Below are 14,767 nucleotides of genomic sequence, written 5' to 3' on the forward strand. Positions count from 1 at the left end.
TCTAAAAAACTTCTAGGCAACAACATTCAAGATAACCCATTTCTGTGTAGACTGTGCTATATATCTTGTGGTATCTCTAACCTGATTTCTACAGAGAAAAAAGCAAATCACACTTGCGAGATGACCTTCCCACTGAAAAACCAATTTTCCACATCCCTGCCACTATATTTTTATTGATATTGTACCAATTCCCTTCCAGGAACGTCAAGTGTTTATTTCTATAGAGAAAAATATACAAGCAGCACTCTGCAAAAAGCTGGTCAAAGCCTGTGTTACTCAACACAGGGTTATTTTTTTCAACAAACATGCAGCCTGTCTTTCTACACTGCAGAGAGCTGCTTGATACTTCACAGACAGGATAAAAACCTCAGGAGTTGTGGGCAATTTCTGATGGTATGATCTGACACAGAATGTTCTGTGAATCTCTCTTAGCAGCAGAGTAATTGAGTCCTGTAGAAGATCAGTCCATAGTACCAGCTCTTCTACAGGATTGCAGCTTGCCCTTTGTGCCTTGCTGTTACCCAGCCACAGTTTTTCCATGCTAGAGACAGAGGTTATTACAGAAACTTTAAACTCAGCACTTCTGGCCCAGATTAGGCTTTAGTGCCACAGATACCCTGCATGGAGCTTGCAGATTTATGGCAAGTACTACATAACCCAAGTCAATAAGATTTGCCCTTCTTTCAAAGGTGCTGCCCTTATTTCCCCACATCAGTTTTCATCAGCACTCTCAATGCATGCAAAGGAGGGCAAAGACAGCACATTACATGGTCACTCATTTCCTTCTGTTGCACCTAGTCATGAATGTCCTTGTCAAGCCTCGTATGAACTGCTGCAGATTTGTACTGATCAGTGCAATTGCATTTACTATTGACATCAGAGCAACAGTTTGTCCCTTAGAGGAATAAGTGTGCGTTATTTTGTCCTTTTCTGCATGGTTTTGATTTTGGGCCACTGAGGCACTCCTAAAACCACACATAACTAAGAATGAATTAATATACTGGAAGCCTTAGGGCACAACCTCAATACAAGTAATCCTACACAGAGCTGTGAGAAAATGGAATCACCACTTGCAAAAGTTGAAATAACATTGCCAAAACAAAAAAAAAAAATCATTGAACCCAAGAAAAAGCATAGCAAACTCCAATTATGAGCTTCTACTGAGACTAAGAAATGCCACTGGCCAGAAAACACATTAATATGCCAGCATGAAAAGTGTGTGCAGAATTTAGTGCCTCCTGCTTTCAGTAGCAATTTTAGATGGAAATTGTTTCCTTCTTCCTTCCATCAATACCTGAAAAAGTTCCTGAAGGGGGAAAAAAAGAAGAAAAAAATATTCATACAAAAGAAAACATGGTATCTTCCAAAACATAAAGCTTGAAATTAAAACAAACTTATTTGAAGAACATATGTCTAGCTGAAAGCTTCATTAGTGTTGGCTTAAAAAAAATTCTGTGTAGCTTTCCTCCACCTAGCTCCAACTACAATATAAGGGCTTCTGGCTTCAGACAGCTCTCTGATGGCCGTGGCAGAAGGAGAAAAGACGCTGAGTTCTCTCCATCTCTCCTAGCACATCTAACTGAACCCATCCCAGCTTTGCATTACCTGTGTATTCAGTAAGTGTAAATGAATACTGATTTCATTCTATTTTTCACAGCTCCACTCGGTCTTGTTTCCTTAGGTTCTGCCAAGTAGCTCTGCATTCTAAACTAAGCAGTTTTCTAAAACTATGCTATAATAATACAGATTGTTTTCAACAAAGACCACCTTAAAAAGCAGGAAGAATTACATGTTAAAGTTCCAGGAAAGGAAAAATAAGGATGCACAGAAAACACAGCACAACCCACCTCACTGGAAGTGGGGAAGAACAGCTGGAAAGGGAGGCAAACACCAGTCCTGCCTTGCTCTCCTGAAACCCCAGCCCTGAGCCCCCCAACCAGGAGCGATCAATCAGTGCTGCAACAGGCAGTGCAGGTAAAAGTAAGCTCACTTACTCAATTTTATTTGGTGCCACATAAATGTGCAGTTATGTTTCTGTTCATGTTTTGAAAGGACGGATCTGCCTGCATCCAACACAATCCACACTGTGCACAGTCCTCACCAAAGGCTTGCACAACATTATCAGCCTAACTACTGACAGAAAGGTCATTTCTGTTTAACAAAGATAAAACCAAAGCTGCATTTTAAGGATAAGTGTGGGGAAATGAAGAAACAAATATACCTCTTCTGTTCCTAAAACCAACTGGGAAAACACAAGACATTTGTAACATGATGATTTATAGATCACTTTTCCCAGCTTTTGTCAAGGGAAGTTCAGAAATAGCCACAAATAGATTTATAGACAGACAATCCCATTTTTATGGGAAATTGCAATCCAACCTGGCCTTTCCAATCTGTTGGCAAAACAACAGCAAAGTCTTTGAATTACACCAAAGCTTTTTTTCTACTGGTGATGGGGAAGAGAGTTCAGGCTTGTTTTCTTTCCTCAAACCCAAGGCTGAAATTTTCCACAGGCCTGTGGAGCTGTGAGGAATTAAGTGTTTTTAGCTATTCTTCCACCTCTTGTCTTTCCAAAAAGAGCTGTACCACAATTGCTGTAGTTAAAGAGGTTTGGATGAGTAAACTTGAATTTCCCTGCCTTCCTCAGCAGCTGGACTCCAGATAGTCTCAAGGAATTTGGACAGGCATGTCTGATAAAGAGACCATTACAGTAAATGGCAGACAATTCAAAAGGTCTGGCTCCTATACATGGCTTATAGCATCAAAAGCAAGTGTTGTTCAGGCACTTCATATTTTCAGTCACTGCTATGCATGAAGTCTTTTGAACAGGCACAGTCTTCTCCAAGAATGCGACTTGGCCCAGACAACAAAGCAGAAAGCTCACCACTCCAAAAGACTACATGTGACACTGGCAAAAAAAAAAAAAACACAGGGACATAGTCAACAGCTCCCAGGCTAAGCTGTGTAACAATTTTTCTTAAAAATCTAAGCTGAAACCTTAAGTACAGAGAAACATGGTCTTTTTATATTTAGATCAGAAGTCATAAATTCTGGTGGTGATATAAACAAAACTATAATGATAATAATAGATAAAGCACGTAAGAGAATAACCACATCACTATGAAGCCAAGGAACTCAGCACACACTTGAACAGTTGGTTCAAACTGATCTATCAAATGATCTTTTCTGCTGTAGAGAGATGTATTAATTCAGTAGTGAGAGGATTAAGAACCTGCTAGCCAGTGTACAGAAGACAGCTCCATTTGACAAGTAAGCCTTACAGTACTCTCCAATTGCTTTTCCATACCAGCATCACCTGTATCAAAGATAGAACAGATGGCTTATAAACACATCACAATCCACTTTTATTCACTAATTTGCTTAGTGTTTCTTATTACACTTTCTTCTGTGGCCTTTTTAAGGACTCCTCCTCCATTGTCTTTCTGTATGCTATTTAGTTTGCTCTCAGCTGTCTATTAGAGAAAAGTCTCTCACCCGCAGAGATTCCTCTGCAGTCAGGTCCCATATTGGCCTCTGGGGAGTACAGAACAGATGTGCTATTCTCTCCAGTATGTCAGAAAAAATTCCAAGGGAAGGAGGAATTTTTATTTATTTTTAAAGTAAGACCAAACATGTCCCTTCCCCCCCCCCCATAACCAATGAAATTGAAACATATTGCATTGATTCAAGGTAGTCCCCTGAAAGTCACTCTTAGGGAGTTTATGGTAAAAAATAATTTTTAAAAAGTTGAAATGTAGCTAATTTAGTTTCAAAACATAAATATGAAAGAATAGCCAACATAAGACTCCCTTCTTCAATTTGTTTCCCTCTTCTTGTACAAGCTACCTTAAAAGACATTTGAAATTTAACCTGCACAAGGAGATTATTTCCACGCTTTCCACTTCTCCCTCACTATTCCCTGCTCCCAAAAATACTGATATCACTTTTCATAGTGAAGTGCAACCATCCTCCATTCTGACAGGAAATAAAATCTCTAACTGCCCTGAAGATTATTAAACTATAAATAAGCTATTTACTCTTTGGATGGTTATGCAAGTGAAATAAATATAGATTACATCTTCCAGCTTAAAATTGTAAAACAGACACATGGAATTAGTGCTTCCTGGATTTCATCGCTCTTAAATGAAATCACAAAATGGTGAAAAAAATACACAGTCGTAGAGAAGTGTTTCAAGTGGCTGATCCCAAATCACTGTGAAAACTATGACGATCTTTATTGCTTTGTAAATGCATATATAATAGCAACATTATCTCAGAGATGTTGAGAGTTAACTCTAATAGAGTAAGAGAGGGTAAGAATAAAAATATCATATTCCATAATAAGAGAAAGTACTGGAATTAAAAAAAATAATCAGTCATGCAGATAAGGAGGCCCAACTAGCCTCATTTGGTGCTGCAGATGAAAAAGAATAATTTAAAAACCTAAGGTAAACAACATCTTGTTAGTAAGCTGAAGATGCATGAGGTGTCAAGTCTGACTTCACCATACAGAAGCCTTCCTGCTTTCAAGTCATTCCATAGACAACTACCCAGAAGCCTCCTGAAGAGCAGTCAACAGCCAAAACATAAATATACCAGTTATAGCAAAAATGCCATAGCACAAGGCTTGTTCTTTAAAAAGCTGTGTAATATTCCCTGAAAACAGATGGAAAACCAATGTACCATTTTTAGTATTTACCTTGATACACTACTCCGTTATATCTGAAATAGGTTTACTAAACTAAAACTCAATGTTTATAAATGTCACAGGACACTTCCAAGAATAAGGTTAATCTTTTAATTAATTGTCAAGGACATGTTCACAAGCACCAGACAAAACACACAATTTCCTTTTGGCTAACACAACAAATTGGAGAATTAAAATCCTTCCAATTACCAGAATGTAATTAGTCTAACGTACCTCATTTGTAATTAATTTACAAAGATACACCAACACTTACAACAGCATACCCATTTCTAAGGATACACAGAAGCGGTGATAAGAAGAAGGAAAACAATGGAAAATAATATTATTGAAGTTTACTACATTGAAAAACCTGCTTAAGACCTAATCTATTACATCTTGTTCTTTGATCAGCACACAGAAAATTACCGCCTTTTTTCTCGTTTGGGAGCTTGCACGCAGGCAACTACTGAGAACAGAATCACTTCAGGCTACCAAGACAGTCAGAAATCTGTCCTGCATAGGTCAACTTGAAGGGAAAAAAGAATGAGCAGTGACTTTTACACAGGCTTGGCTGAAGGTTGGAAAGAGTTGTAAGTGCAAAAATAACTTACTGTTATTCATTATAACAATATTGTTCTAGCTCTAGATGAAGATTTCCAACTGAAGTTTTTCAACATCACGTATACATGAAGATTTTACCCAACTTTAAATTATCTTTGACAGCTAGCAAAAGGGGTAGTTCAAGATGTCTTCCTCCACAGGTTAAAAGAATTTTAAAAATTGCTTTAACTACCACCAGAATATGGCATTCCAGTTCAGGATCTTTGCCCGCAGCATATTTTAGCAAACTTGGACTTTTACCAGCACTCTGGAAAATTCATCTCATCTGAAAGATGAAATTAGCATGATGAAGATAAAAATATATCTACTTGGCTAGAAGTTCCATAGAGGTAATCTAAACCCCTTACCTTTGAAAAACTGTTTTATGTCCACTAAGACTGTTAGCGTACAACTGTATTTGTAATTACACTTGTTTATGCTGGTGTGTTCTGGAAGCCAGTTTTTTTTCATCCAGTTTCTGATGAAGGCCTTATGATCCCCCAAGTGTTGAAAAAGAAAATCCCTACAGAACTTTGCCATTATTTTTTTCTTTAACAGCAAGGCCCATGCAGGTATCATGGGATATTTTTAGGATCTAAGAGGCATTTTAAGATTCCATAGATGTCCACCACTACACTATGAGACAGTTTTAAACATTATTCTATGCATGGAAAAACTACTAACAAATTAAAACAATCACTGCATAATTAAGCTTATGAGCCAGTTCACTGAAATCACTGTGTAGACAAACACACTGGGTAAATTTGCTACTAGAGTTGGGACAGTAGTCACCTGGTTTAAAAAACTGCAGTTAGATGAAAAGTTTCTTAAAACAGTTTTTACAAAGACAGCCAAAAGAAAGAAAAAGAGAAAAATCTAACTGACTTTAAAATGCGAGGCCTGATATGGATTAACTATCATCACAAAACCTATTCCTAGCACTTGGCCAAACCAAATTGACTAGACTATGGGGCTGCTTATGGCCCAGGAGCAAGCTGTAAACAGGTGAACTAAGAATGTACACTCACTCCAGATTTAATCAATCCCATAACATTAGTTAAGGTAGATGCACAGCTGCAGTGGCAATAGCCTGGACCATACTATTTCAAGCAACAATGGCATTTAGTCCATTCTTAAAGAATCAGATAGCTAACATTATGTCAGTAACAACCCTCTGAGAGCATTGCATTCGGAGAGGAAGTGCTATAAAGAATGGCATTCAACTTTACTTTTTGTGCATTTGAAAATGATTACCACAATTGTCAGGCCAGAATGTTGAAGTGACACAAGTTTTGCTGCTTTCCCTTTTACATGTTGGGGAGCATCTACTCGATATCTGATCATCTTCCTCTTGACGTTATAGTTGTAGTGGTGGGGAGAGCAGAGTTTGCTTCTCTACCACTTTGTTCAGGTTTTACTAACACAAGACAGCACCATCAGATTAGCCAGAGATTGGTGACTTCTCTCTTTTTGTCACGTTAAGCAAAAAGACCAAGGAAGATTATTTGGGAGCAATTGCCAGTCAGTACAGTTTTAGACAATTAGACAATTCCTCCCAGCCCACTCTCACCATTATCCTTCCCTTGATTTTGGGAATATCTGCAGCGGCAAAGGCAAAACCCTCCCTCCAGTCTGCTTCATAAAACCACACAGGAATTCCCCAAGGACTGGTCTCCATGATCAAGCTGGAGGCAACTGGCACAAAACACATGGTATATTTCTAACCTGCAGCTGAGATGACAACTTCTTCATTAAATATCAAAGATTATCACTACAGTAAGTTTCCACAACCAGAAGCTATGGTGTATTAAATTAAGCTATTTTTGTTGTAGTGGACATTATAGCAGCATCTATCACTTGCTAGACCACTCCACCGCTGGAAAGTAACATTGCTCCCCTTCCATGCCACCTGATCATTTTAGTTGCCCTCTTCCCAAACATCTTCAAGAACAGTCCAGACTTTCACAGTGCTCTATGAGCTCCCAAAGGTTCTATTTCATCTCAAGATCCCCAACAGCTGTGAGCAACAACTAACTGTACCTATGAATCTGCCACAGGAATCCCAATAGAAGTATTAAAACACATATACTGCTTTTGTAATAAGAGTCAATCTCTGAAGCATATTTGAGTATTTGGACCTGAGGAATATACCACAGGGATCACTGTTTGCCAGCAAAGCTCCTTCTCATGAAACAATGAAATGTTTTGAAGCACTTCATGTTTTCTGTGCGTTTGTGATTCCACATGCTCACGGGTTCGAGTGAGCTTCCAAGAATAGAAGTAGGTGACATGGGGATTCACAGTCATGTTTGAAAAGCATGTTCAAAATACAACAATTCCTAGAAGGGTGCTAGCGTTCTGCCATTTTCAGTTATTTTCTTCTGAAAGATGGTTTTCCAAAGTTTTTATTTCCGAGCTATTTAATATTTGAGTATGAATAGAATTTTTGCATAGAAACAACTTAGAAGACATGAAGAATATTCAAGAACACCTCTATCAAAGCCTATTCCCAGTAAGACTGGTTGAATCTACATGTTCATTTATAAGCTGAGGAGATTACATTAGTATCCCACTGCCTTCACAGCAACACGTGCTTAAGGTAAAGAAGGAAATGGAGCATCTTCCTGACACCTCTCCAAGTAAAGAACACAGGATTTGGCAGTCTCCAGAAAGCAGAGTGCCCTCTTGAATGGAGGAAATTCCAAGGGCAGTCCAGTTAGACTCCTGAAAGTTTTAAGTAAACTTGAGCCAACATTATTTGGAATAAGAACCTGCATCCATTTGAAGAGAGACTACCTGGTAAATACCAGCAGATTCCAAATGGTATGTACACTGCAGTCAGGAGCATGCAGATTAATACCTGGAATCAACTAAGTTTATCTAAGGGCTGTAAGGAAGATGCAGCATTATTGTCTTCATCATGTGGGAACAACACAAATCCAAGGCATACCTTTCTGGTGATGTAAATTGGTCCATCTGGAAGTTCTATTGCTAAAAGTAACAACAGAACATAAAACAGAGACCTTAATGACACAAAAAAGCCACGTCTCAGAAGTAATCTATTGTTTAGAGCAGAACATTATACGTATCCCTGGTAGTGTTCACTGTCCCCCAGAAAAAGAAAAAAGGAGAAATGTGAATTAAGTCACATCAAACACACACACACAAAAAAAGTTGTTAATGGGCTTAATTTTGGTGAGAAAAATAATCCTTTTTTTCAGTGGCTAGATCTTTTGTTTCTTAGTTTAGCGCTGAAGCTTGATTTGATTCACAGTAGGAGCTGAAGGCATTTTTCCAAGCACTGACCATGTGGAATCAAGTATAACCTGAAGAAAGAGAAGTAGAAACTGTTCCCTGAATATGTTCATCAGGGAGCAGGACAAGGAAGCAGGCTGCTTTTGCAGAGGATCTCCACAAGACCAAACAGCTTTTTTATGAAATGTTATTTTTTAGCTTCCTCTTTAAAGAAGGGAGGTACTTGCTCTAATCAATTAGGACTCTAAGCTCTCTTAGTTTGCTTTCTCAGTCTAGGATGCATTTTAGAATACAATTTGTAAAAGTAACTATTAAAGATTATTAAAGTAATGAATTCCATAACATCTTGTAAGATAGCTGTATGCAAAAATGCTGTGAGAAGAAACATCCACAATAGGATCTAAAAAAGTTAATACGGCTGACAACTTCAGGCTGTTTAAATCTTGCTGAAAGATTTCAGGTAGGATAAAACTCTCAAAAAACTTTAAAACAGAAAAGCAAAAAAGACTGAGAACAAGATGGTGCAAGATGACCTAGGCTGCTAGAGATATTCCTGTCTGAGAGGCTTCACATGACATCCCAGCCTGTTATCTGGGAGGTTTGCTTTAAGTGCAATAGTGTTGAAAAACTTAACCAGTGTTAACTGTGGGCTATGCACTGACATGAGCAGAAAAAGCACAAGTTTGAGAAAGTTCTCTGACCAAATAATCTTCTCTGCCACGTTCAAGAATACTTACTGTCTCTTCACACCCTATACATGCCACACTGCAAGTTTATCTTCTACATTTGGGCTGCTTCCTCAATTCACATGTGCACCATCAAACCTGACAGCTGCAGAACAATTTAAGTCTGGGAATTTAAAACACAGTAAAATCATAGCCCTTATGGCCACGGAGCAGCCCCAAACTGTAGGGAATTGCAATAGTTTGGAAGTTATTAAGCAAACAGATTTTATCATTCAAGACTTTAAGCCAGATCCTATTCTCTGCCATCCATGTGTCCTGCCAGTCTGAAGAAGTTTTTGTTTTTTTTTTAAACACTAAACGTACACAGTCTTTGACTACGCATGCACACACAGTTAAAGCCACAAGGACTTTGCTACTTGGGACTCAGACCTGGAATTCATTGTTGCAACTCACTCTTAATTCTGGTCTGCATCAAGAGTGCCAGTCCTCTAGGACCCAGATGAATTCCACTACCTTTGTTAGTCTCCATGAGAAGCCAGCGGAAAGTAGCAGTACAGATTTAGGAACAGATTTTCATATTCCTTGTTTATTTTTTTGTTAGCTACATAAATCCAATGCTTGGAGGAGTTAAATGCCTGGATAAGAGGATCCAGAAGAAACACATTCTCACTGAGGACAAACTAATATGCTCAGCTCTGTCAGTTTTCCTGCTTTAGGAGATTAGGCTTAAGACAAAGATAAATCAGGCATTAACTAAAACAACAATAATTTTGGTCAAGGACTTGGAGGATAGAGCTAGTTAATTTTCAGTAGAAGCTAAGGCTGATAAAACTGCTTGAAAATTGAAGATCTTCCACAATTACCTTGTTGTTCAAGACTCTTGAAGACCACCTACTCCTCAAAGATACATTTCTGTGTTATAGCCAGAAAGGTGTTTGAACAGTGCACAGATTTACACTTGACTAAGTTTCTTTCTAGCTCTCTCACTTTACCATTTTCTCTGGTTCACAAAAACCCTCTCTTTATATGATAAATAGCAGCTTTGCCAGACAGAAAAGCCAGTCTCACAAGATCTTGCACAGCTTCTCAGGTAAGTTTTCAGTGAAAATCTCAGGGATAAATCAAGACCTATCTTGGTTTTGCCAAGGAAAGAAGTAGTTATTTTGCACTGTCCCTCTTCAAAACACCAGAGCTTCAAATAGGGCATTCCTCATCTACAGCAGTCAGTATCTGTATTTGTCCTTAGCTGTCATATTGGTTCCAGCTGGAATATGTAGCTACAACCAGGGTTCAGACTTTGCTGAGATGAGCCACTAATCATATAAAGTTAAAAAACTGTAATTGGCAACTCTTCCACAACAGTTATTTGCATTTATTATCCTTCAGCATGATTGTGTGCTGGCTCTGCCTGGTTTCATACACTACTGGAATTCTTAGCAGCAAAAGAAGTATAATGAAAGGTCTTGATATACAGAAACAAGTTATTGCAAGCCTAGAACTCCTATACTAACCTGAGCTGCAGCTTTACTAAAGACTTCGTGGCACTGCATAGCATAACAACCACCACATCAGGGTAGGATTTCAGGTAGACTTGATCAGATGTAGTTACAGATTAACTGGATTAGGAATAATGATATTTGAATCACAGTTAAGAAGCACACTGCAGCAACCACAAAACCAAAGACTTACTACACATTTTCATTTTGCCAGTTGCATTCTTCAGCAACACTTGAAAAGTTCAAACTCAGCATCAGTGTAAACAGGCAGCATGCAGTTAAAGATGTATTCAGTTGCGCTTTTTCAAATGTATATGCAGCTGTTGGATGCCAAATAGCAATAGTAGCATCCACAGTCTGAGAATAACCAAACAGGAAAACTTTTGAAAATAGAAGACCTTCCATCTACTGATTTGGTAATTTCAAGCTTCCACAGACAATCTAATCTTTACACCCTCGATGAGCTGTGCTTGACAGTTGACAAACCCTCCCAAATCCAGTGGGATTTACAGCACTTCACTACTTCTCTAAGTAGACCTCTTAGTGTGTTTCCAAAAGAGCCCAAAAAAACTTGCTGTACACCACCATAACTATTATTATATCCAGAGTTGTCTTTGAGAGTCTACCTCTCCTTTCTAGTTCCTTCAACAAGTTGATAGCAAAATGTTATAAGGAGCTTCAAGCTAAGTGGCCCTCCAAGCATTTTAAATTAAGAGAAGATTAAAGAAGTGCTTTCTTTTACCTTTAGTAGTTAATAGGATGCCTTCAGGGAGTCTAAAATTGAGATCTTGAAAGAGGATAAATGCTCTTGAGCTGCTAGAGGAGGTCTGAGCAGACATACAGCAAGGCTGCTGACTATAGCAGCTGAAAGCATGCTCTTAACACGGGTAGCTGCTATGTTCTTTAGACTCCTTGTCCAAAGATGCAGTGAGAAACCATTGGAGTTAGGTTTTTTCATACTCCTGAAATATTCACTCACAAGTTAATTTGTCTTCTCTACAGTCCGAGTTAAAAAGTAATAGGATTTGGGGTTATTACATTACCCCACTTGTGTCAGCAGGTACTTTTGCCCTTTACATAATCTTTTTGTCGTCTGTTTTTCAGCATCACACCTATTACTATAGGTATCTTTTCCCAGAAAGCATTTCAAAAGCTTTCTTTATGTAAAAAGATTATAAACCCTTTTATCTATTTTGTATGAAAAGGTCATTTATTTGAGCTTGCCCCCCTTTTCTTGTGTGAAGACCATTAGATGTGCTAATACTAATATAGTAACTAAGTTATTCAAGTCATCATAAAGAAGAAATATCATTGTCTGTAATACAGTCTATCATTGAACACCCTAGGGGAAAAAAAAAAGGCTGATGGAAACATACACATTCAAAATTCTAATGGAGAGAATGTTTATCTGTGTTCATGGAAGTCATTCAACATCATTTACAAAATACTATGAAAGACAGCCTATCTGCAGCAACTTTCACAACTTGTTATTCAATGACTTAATGGAAAACCATCTTCACCGCCTCCTTTTAGAGGAGTATACACAGTCAATAGGCTCTGAATAAATTAAAAACAAGTCATTGCTAACATAAGAGATAAAGGAATAAAGTTAGTTGGATTACTTGCAATCTTCCTACCACATCACAGAAATGTGCAAATAGGACAATTCTATTAAGATGCCAGAGTAACATTCAGGAGATGCGAATATCATTCCTGGCAATGCTGTGACTTGGTGTAGACCCTTGGACAATTTTGTTAGTTTCTCAGTATCACTACATATAAATAGTAACACTTGCTAGAGTTACAAAGAAGTTGCAACACATAACCAGATGTTTGACTTTTTTTTTTTTTGACTTTTCATTATTTCTATTCGCTACTCAGTCAGATCATAACAAACAGTTGTAACAATTAATCCTTTCAGCTGATAACTGAATCATGAGACAGCTCAGAAGTCTCCTCTTCATTGTGTTGTTTGGTGACTAAGAAACTCCCAAGAGCTCTGTAACTATGTGGTATTTGCAAGCTGAAACAAAACTGATCCAAATTACTGAAATATAACAGCATCTAATCTGCTATTTCAGGTGCTCATTCTCCTAGAGCTTTTGCTAATCTTATTATCACATAGCTTCATTTAACTCAAAAACAGTTTCACAGGCAAAAAGGATGCTGCAAACTATCTAGCACATGGTCTCTTGGAAAAAAGTTGTGTCTGTGAACACTCAGCTAGACAGAAAGCAGTAGAAAATAACCATAGCTTTTCTTAACAGTTCAACCCTTTCATGATTTCATTTTAGCTTCGCATATATTAATGGCTTTTGCTGTCCAAGCACAGAATGACTACATTACAAAAAGTGACTCGGCTACCACCATTTTACACAACTTATTGGGAAAATGAAGTGTAAATTAAGACTTGGAAAAAAAAACAGCTTTTGTCCTAATCAAATTTTGGTTTTTTATTCCTTCTGCAACAGCTTTTATTGCAAAGAAAGAACTGCAATATCAGTGATACATTTAACAAAGTACTGTGGTAGTACATATCTGAGCTAAAAGATATTTTTTAAAAAGTACAGAGAGCAACACTGAAAGCTCTGGTGTTCTTTTGTTTAAGTACATAAAGCTGTTCTATCTACTAGCCAGTAGAAAGTCGATTCAATAAACACATAAGACATACTTTAAAAGCCTCAATACCTTCAACTCATACTAGTAAAACTGAAGAAACACATATATACACATCTGAGCAGTTACTCCAGTGTGAAAGTACCTTACAACATTAGGAAGTTTGTATCTAGACAGAAAAAAAAAATCAACATACTTAAAGAAAATCAACACAAGAATGTACCATTCAAAGTTGGCTTTTACCACCTAAAAAGCAAAAATCAGGTCATTAGAGAATTAACAGATCCCCAACTACAATGTAGTATCCTTGATTATTCAGCTATTGTTAATGAAAGTGTTAGCATCAAATCCTAAAACACAAAGTCCACTCAGTGTTCCTCCTTCAGCAGAGAATATTTACTAGTATTTTCTCTGGGAAATCTTTTCGACCAGTAGTACATCCAGTAACCTGACACAGCGCTGTAATCCTTTCACCAGTTCAGTAAAGCACTATACTATCAAAGCAATTAAAAATCCCCATTAGACCTAGAGACTACAATGCCAAACAACTAGAAGTCAGATCGCAAGGTGAGTTAAAAAATATTGTTTAAACTCCTAGGAAATAAGACTTAAACTTACGTGCGTGGTGCTGCCCAACAAAGCTGACAGTATCTCCAGGAGCTTACAAGATACAACTGCCTTTAAGTTTCACACACCTAGAAAAGCAGAGGGAATAATGCATCACTGAGTGGACCAAGTGTCCCTGGTTTAACCGATTAAAAGAAGAAAGATAAGCAAAGAGCAAGCTTCCAGTACCCTTGCCTTTCTGTACATGAGACTACTAGAGTTTTCAGTTACTTCTATTGTCCATCACAAAAGAGCGCAGTAGTAACATAACATCACATACCTCTCTTTCTCTGACCACCTCCATGCCTAGCTAGTAACCTACCTAGAACAGCAGCACTAGGTAGGCAAGAGATCTGCATTTCCAAAATAACTGCATTATCCAATTTATTTCTAACTCAAGCCACACACTCAAAATACAATAAAATAGATGGCTTGGATTTTAATCAGCATTGCACTTTGAACACAATCACTATAACACAACGGAAAGTGCAGCAATAACAGCAGGGTGGCAAAGTCCTAGGCTACAGCAAGTGAGGATAAACCCAAACACAGCAGCCATAGCCACAGAAACAAATTTTTAAAAAGCTGCTTACCCTTAAAAGGCCTCAGGTAGACAAGGATCTCTATCAAGACACCCTTGCCTCCACTGCCAGCCCTTAAATGAGGACTGGGAAGGGGTGGATCCTGGCTCCACCCCTTCCAGTCACTCAGGCACATTGCATGCACCTGAGCTCCCCTGGGTTGGCCCTGCCTTCCTACCAGGTGCTCAATCACTGTTTCAAGCTGTGACTTTCTGCTAGTCACATAATTCCGTTCGGAGC

General features: G+C 38.2%; 1 long non-coding RNA gene across 2 annotated transcripts; it reads right to left on the reverse strand.

Annotated features, from left to right (window-relative positions):
* On the reverse strand, window positions 1,861-14,567 carry LOC110401628. Of its 2 annotated transcripts, XR_002440476.1 has the most exons (5): window positions 14,540-14,567; window positions 13,959-14,035; window positions 8,238-8,278; window positions 3,233-3,316; window positions 1,861-2,908 (listed from the first exon to the last, which is right to left on the reverse strand). It is a non-coding gene; the product is annotated as an uncharacterized LOC110401628 (long non-coding RNA). The 2 variants fall into 2 exon arrangements; XR_002440475.1 differs by lacking the exons at window positions 1,861-2,908; window positions 3,233-3,316 and adding an exon at window positions 7,685-8,011.

The sequence above is a fragment of the Numida meleagris genome, chromosome 6, assembly GCF_002078875.1.
Source record: "Numida meleagris isolate 19003 breed g44 Domestic line chromosome 6, NumMel1.0, whole genome shotgun sequence".
Classification (NCBI taxonomy): domain Eukaryota; kingdom Metazoa; phylum Chordata; class Aves; order Galliformes; family Numididae; genus Numida; species Numida meleagris.